This window comes from Oncorhynchus nerka, linkage group LG14 (assembly GCF_034236695.1).
Source record: "Oncorhynchus nerka isolate Pitt River linkage group LG14, Oner_Uvic_2.0, whole genome shotgun sequence".
Taxonomy (NCBI): domain Eukaryota; kingdom Metazoa; phylum Chordata; class Actinopteri; order Salmoniformes; family Salmonidae; genus Oncorhynchus; species Oncorhynchus nerka.
This window is the reverse complement of record NC_088409.1, coordinates 11,827,458-11,833,901: the sequence shown is the minus strand read 5'-3', so window position 1 is coordinate 11,833,901 and position 6,444 is coordinate 11,827,458. Positions and strand designations below refer to the sequence as shown.

The window sequence follows — 6,444 nt, the reverse complement described above, 5'->3', positions numbered from 1 at the left end:
CCAGAGGGAGCAGCTGTTTATCACTTCCTCCAGACTGACCCCTGACTATATATGGCAGCCTGTTCCCTATAAAGTGCACTGCTGTTGACCAGAGTAGTGCAGAAAAAAAGGGTATAGTGTTCCATTTGGGATGCAGCCCAGGTGATTAACTTTAGCTTTACTCTAGTCTGATATGTCCACGGAATCTGGAGACTTGAATGTTATGATGACATCATAGAGCCACCATACATGACATCATAGAGCCACCATACATGACATCATAGAGCCACCATACATGACATCATAGAGCCACCATACATGACATCCTGGCCAGTAGAATGTTCTAAAGCCCCATTTCCTTTATCTTGACAGACTAACATCGACACACATATTCACTCTAAGTCTACGTGTGTGTGTGTGTGTGTGTGTGTGTGTGTGTGTGTGTGTGTGTGTGTGTGTGTGTGTGTGTGTGTGTGTGTGTGTGTGTGTGTGTGTGTGTGTGTGTGTGTGTGTGTGTGTGTGTGTGTGTGTGTGTGTGTGTGTGTGTGTGTGTGTGTGTGTGTGTGTGTGTGTGTGTTTCAAGTGAGGTGTCATATCTCTCTGGTAGTTCCATACATAGAGAATGGATACTCCACATTCAGCACACTACAATGACTCTGTTTAAATATGTCACAACGATCTGCCTGCATCCTCCACATGCTGACTACTACAGTACAAGTGTTCTCCCTCCATGTGTCTCAAGCTTCACTGAATAAAGCTTTGGGCTTCTGTCAACATGACATGTACCATCTCATTATTTTCTGTCCTAAAGACAAGGGAACATGTAAACTGCCAAATAAAAGAACCAATGACCTAAACATGTTGAGTGGTTGATGTTTTAGGAATGACTGTCCTGCTGTCGATAAGAGACGTTGAGTAGGCTACTGTAAGTGATGTCAGTAGAACAGGGTTTCCCTAACTCGGGCCTGGGGACCGAACGTTCCCTTGGGGGCCCCGGGACCCAGTTTGAGAAACACGGAAGTAGACTATCACCCATTATTTTATTTCCTTTTCTTTTTAAATGCTCCCGATTGTAGCTGGTTATTGGGACAAACAAAACAATGTAAATCACATTTGTCTTAATCTGGATTTATTGTGTTGAATGTAGAGCAACATGAGCAGAGTGGAGTTTGGTCCCACATCAAGGCATCAGGGACTGTTTACAGGTATGCTGGGTTAGGTACTGTAACCCTGGGTTACTGTAGAATACATGGTGGGCAGCAAACCAATCAGAGAGGAGGCAACTACTCATCAAACACAAAAAACATTGAAAATGGCTAATAAACATAATTCATTAAATGTTTAAATGTATATCTGAGTATTCTTGGAATCTCTGAAATAAAATTAACTGCATTCTCAACTTCCTTTGCAATTTTATCTTCTAAGAGTGGAGTTGTGTCGCGACAGAGCTCTTTCTGTGGATCCATGAATGTCGCTGGTGGCAGACTGAGACAATCCACCTGTTTCTTATAGAAGTCCAGTTCAGTAGCAGTGAGCTCCCGTCTCCTACTGTAGAGTGTTAGAGAGGTGAAGGTCTTCTCATCCTCATCCCATCTCTCCAGGGTCAGGAGACAGTCTGAGCACGTTGTCAGGAGAACCTCAGTAACAGGGCTGGGGGTCACTGAGGTCCATGTGCTATTGTCATGCAGAGTAAAGTTAGAGTTGATCCTGAAGCATCTGAATCGAAAAGCATTTTGATGTGGAATACCGATGCCAAAGAACTGGGCGATGTCAAGAATGTTGTTCTGGGTACCGACCGGCACAGAGACCTCTATCCAGGCACTGTGTAATAAGGTATACAGTATTTGTTCCCAGAAAGGACCATCCGAACTCTCAGCAATATACATCCACTTCCCCAGAGTCTGCAAAATGGAAAGGCAGGTAGACAATAACTGGGTTAGCTGACACAAACAACCCTGTCTCCCTAACCATGGGTGGAAAGACAGAAGACGGACAGACAGACGGACGGACGGACGGACGGACGGACGGACAGACAGACAGACAGACAGACAGACAGACAGACAGACAGACAGACAGACAGACAGACAGACAGACAGACAGACAGACAGACAGACAGACAGACAGACAGACAGACAGACAGACAGACAGGTGGATGGACAGGTAGACAGGTGGATGGACAGACAAACAGTACAGTTCAGTAGATAGTACCTGATTGACACTGCTCAGCTCCAGTGGTCTCAGGAGATCCTCACAGGTTAAAGGGGCCGCCTGGGAGCCACTCACTGAGAGAAGGCCCAGGACAACAGTGACACACACAGCCAGCATCATATCTGTCTCACTCTGCCTGTTGATGTTTCAGTAATGCTAAGGATAGTTCCAGTCTTTATATGATCTAGTGTTTTCTCTCCTCTGCCTTTCATGGTAGTACAGATCAGATGTCAGGGACATGTACTGTTTGTTCTGTCTGACAGAGGAGGCTGGTATGAGGATCTATAGGAGGACGGGCTCATTGTAATGGCTGGAATGGGATCATTGGAACGGTATCAAACACATCAAGCATATGGAAACCGTGTTTGACTCCGTTCCATTTTACTACATTCCAGCCAATACAATGAGGCCGTCCTCCTGTAGCTCCTCCCTGCTCTGCTGTCTGGGTTCAAAGTTCCACCACTGTTGCTGAATCTAAACAAGACAAAGTCCCACTCCTAATCTCGTGTGGACAGACTACATAACATAAAATTAGTATTTGACGCAATTATGCAACATTTTAGTTCTGAAATTTCTGAAGTTTCTGAAATCAAATCACGTTTTATTTGTCACATGCGCAGAATACAACAGGTGTATTAGACCTTATATTAAAATGCTTACTTACAAGCCCTTAATCAGCAATGCAGCTTTAAGAAAAATAAGTGTTAAGTAAAATATAGATGAATAAAAAATAAAAGAAACAAGTAATTGAAGAGCAGCAGTAAAATAACAATAGCGAGGCTATATACAGGGGGTACCGGTACAGAGTCAATTAAAGTGACTATGCATAGATAATAAACAGAGAGTTAAAGAAGGGGGGGCAATTCAAATAGTCTGGGTAGTCATTTGATTAGCTCAGGGCTGCCCAACCCTCTTCCCGGAGATCTACCATCCTGTGGGTTTTACGTCCAACCCTAATTTAACACACCTGACTCTACTAATTAGCTGCTCAACAAGACCTTAACCAGCTGAATCAGATATGCTAAATCAAGGTTGGACTGAAAACCTACAGGACAGTAGATCTCCAGGAAGAGGGTTGGACTGAAAACCTACAGGACAGTAGATCTCCAGGAAGAGGGTTGGACTGAAAACCTACAGGACAGTAGATCTCCAAGAAGAGGGTTGGACTGAAAACCTACAGGACAGTAGATCTCCAAGAAGAGGGTTGGACTGAAAACCTACAGGACAGTAGATCTCCAGGAAGAGGGTTGGACTGAAAACCTACAGGACAGTAGATCTCCAGGAAGAGGGTTGGACTGAAAACCTACAGGACAGTAGATCTCCAGGAAGAGGGTTGGACTGAAAACCTACAGGACAGTAGATCTCCAGGAAGAGGGTTGGACTGAAAACCTACAGGACAGTAGATCTCCAGGAAGAGGGTTGGACTGAAAACCTACAGGACAGTAGATCTCCAGGAAGAGGGTTGGACTGAAAACCTACAGGACAGTAGATCTCCAGGAAGAGGGTTGGACTGAAAACCTACAGGACAGTAGATCTCCAGGAAGAGGGTTGGACTGAAAACCTACAGGACAGTAGATCTCCAAGAAGAGGGTTGGACTGAAAACCTACAGGACAGTAGATCTCCAAGAAGAGGGTTGGACTGAAAACCTACAGGACAGTAGATCTCCAAGGAAGAGGGTTGGACTGAAAACCTACAGGACAGTAGATCTCCAGGAAGAGGGTTGGACTGAAAACCTACAGGACAGTAGATCTCCAGGAAGAGGGTTGGACTGAAAACCTACAGGACAGTAGATCTCCAGGAAGAGGGTTGGACTGAAAACCTACAGGACAGTAGATCTCCAGGAAGAGGGTTGGACTGAAAACCTACAGGACAGTAGATCTCCAGGAAGAGGGTTGGACTGAAAACCTACAGGACAGTAGATCTCCAGGAAGAGGGTTGGACTGAAAACCTACAGGACAGTAGATCTCCAGGAAGAGGGTTGGACTGAAAACCTACAGGACAGTAGATCTCCAGGAAGAGGGTTGGACTGAAAACCTACAGGACAGTAGATCTCCAGGAAGAGGGTTGGACTGAAAACCTACAGGACAGTAGATCTCCAGGAAGAGGGTTGGACTGAAAACCTACAGGACAGCTCCAGGAAGAGGGTTGGACTGAAAACCTACAGGACAGTAGATCTCCAGGAAGAGGGTTGGACTGAAAACCTACAGGACAGTAGATCTCCAGGAAGAGGGTTGGACTGAAAACCTACAGGACAGTAGATCTCCAGGAAGAGGGTTGGACTGAAAACCTACAGGACAGTAGATCTCCAGGAAGAGGGTTGGACTGAAAACCTACAGGACAGTAGATCTCCAGGAAGAGGGTTGGACTGAAAACCTACAGGACAGTAGATCTCCAGGAAGAGGGTTGGACTGAAAACCTACAGGACAGTAGATCTCCAGGAAGAGGGTTGGACTGAAAACCTACAGGACAGTAGATCTCCAGGAAGAGGGTTGGACTGAAAACCTACAGGACAGTAGATCTCCAAGAAGAGGGTTGGACTGAAAACCTACAGGACAGTAGATCTCCAGGAAGAGGGTTGGACTGAAAACCTACAGGACAGTAGATCTCCAGGAAGAGGGTTGGACTGAAAACCTACAGGACAGTAGATCTCCAGGAAGAGGGTTGGACTGAAAACCTACAGGACAGTAGATCTCCAAGAAGAGGGTTGGACTGAAAACCTACAGGACAGTAGATCTCCAGGAAGAGGGTTGGACTGAAAACCTACAGGACAGTAGATCTCCAGGAAGAGGGTTGGACTGAAAACCTACAGGACAGTAGATCTCCAGGAAGAGGGTTGGACTGAAAACCTACAGGACAGTAGATCTCCAGGAAGAGGGTTGGACTGAAAACCTACAGGACAGTAGATCTCCAGGAAGAGGGTTGGACTGAAAACCTACAGGACAGTAGATCTCCAGGAAGAGGGTTGGACTGAAAACCTACAGGACAGGAAGATTGGACTGAAAACCTAGGAAGAGATCTCCAGGTTGGACTGAAAACCTACAGGACAGTAGATCTCCAGGAAGAGGGTTGGACTGAAAACCTACAGGACAGTAGATCTCCAGGAAGAGGGTTGGACTGAAAACCTACAGGACAGTAGATCTCCAGGAAGAGGGTTGGACTGAAAACCTACAGGACAGTAGATCTCCAGGAAGAGGGTTGGACTGAAAACCTACAGGACAGTAGATCTCCAGGAAGAGGGTTGGACAGGAAGAGGGAAGAGGGTTGGACTGAAAACCTACAGGACAGTAGATCTCCAGGAAGAGGGTTGGACTGAAAACCTACAGGACAGTAGATCTCCAGGAAGAGGGTTGGACTGAAAACCTACAGGACAGTAGATCTCCAGGAAGAGGGTTGGACTGAAAACCTACAGGACAGTAGATCTCCAGGAAGAGGGTTGGACTGAAAACCTACAGGACAGTAGATCTCCAGGAAGAGGGTTGGACTGAAAACCTACAGGACAGTAGATCTCCAGGAAGAGGGTTGGACTGAAAACCTACAGGACAGTAGATCTCCAGGAAGAGGGTTGGACTGAAAACCTACAGGACAGTAGATCTCCAGGAAGAGGGTTGGACTGAAAACCTACAGGACAGTAGATCTCCAGGAAGAGGGTTGGACTGAAAACCTACAGGACAGTAGATCTCCAGGAAGAGGGTTGGACTGAAAACCTACAGGACAGTAGATCTCCAGGAAGAGGGTTGGACTGAAAACCTACAGGACAGTAGATCTCCAAGAAGAGGGTTGGACTGAAAACCTACAGGACAGTAGATCTCCAGGAAGAGGGTTGGGCAGCCCTGGATTAGCTGTTCAGGAGTCTTGTGGCTTGGGGGTAGAAGCTGTTTAGAAGCCTCTTGGACCTAGACTTGGCGCTCCGGTACCGCTTGCCGTGCGGTAGCAGAGAGAACAGTCTATGACTAGGGTGTCTGGAGTCTATGACAATTTTTAGGGCATTCCTCTGACTCCGCCTGGTATAGAGGTCCTGGATGGCAGGAAGCTTGGCCCCAGTGATGTACTGGGTCATACGCACTACCCTCTGTAGTGCCTTACGGTCGCAGGCCGAGCAGTTGCCATACCAGGCAGTGATGCTCTCAATGGTGCAGCTGTAAAACTGTTTGAGGATCTGAGGACTGATGCCAAATCTTTTCAGTCTCCTGAGGGGAAATAGACTTTGTCGTTCCCTCTTCACGACTGTCTTGGTTTGGACCATGATAGTTTGTTGG

At 46.6% G+C, this 6,444-nt stretch overlaps 1 protein-coding gene and 1 long non-coding RNA gene across 2 annotated transcripts in view; one reads left to right on the top strand and one right to left on the bottom strand.

The window, feature by feature from the left end:
* stmn2a (stathmin 2a) overlaps window positions 1-1,694 on the top strand; it is a 12,361-nt gene extending 10,667 nt beyond the window's left edge. Inside the window, exon 5 of the mRNA XM_065027400.1 lies at window positions 1-1,694. This exon is cut by the window's left edge and continues 982 nt beyond it. The gene's annotated coding sequence lies outside the window, so the exon portion shown is untranslated.
* LOC115128149 (uncharacterized) lies at window positions 1,087-3,474 on the bottom strand. The gene is made up of 2 exons (XR_010465701.1): window positions 2,188-3,474; window positions 1,087-1,880 (listed from the first exon to the last, which is right to left on the bottom strand). It is a non-coding gene; the product is annotated as an uncharacterized LOC115128149 (long non-coding RNA).
* Window positions 3,475-6,444: the final 2,970 nt, after the last annotated feature.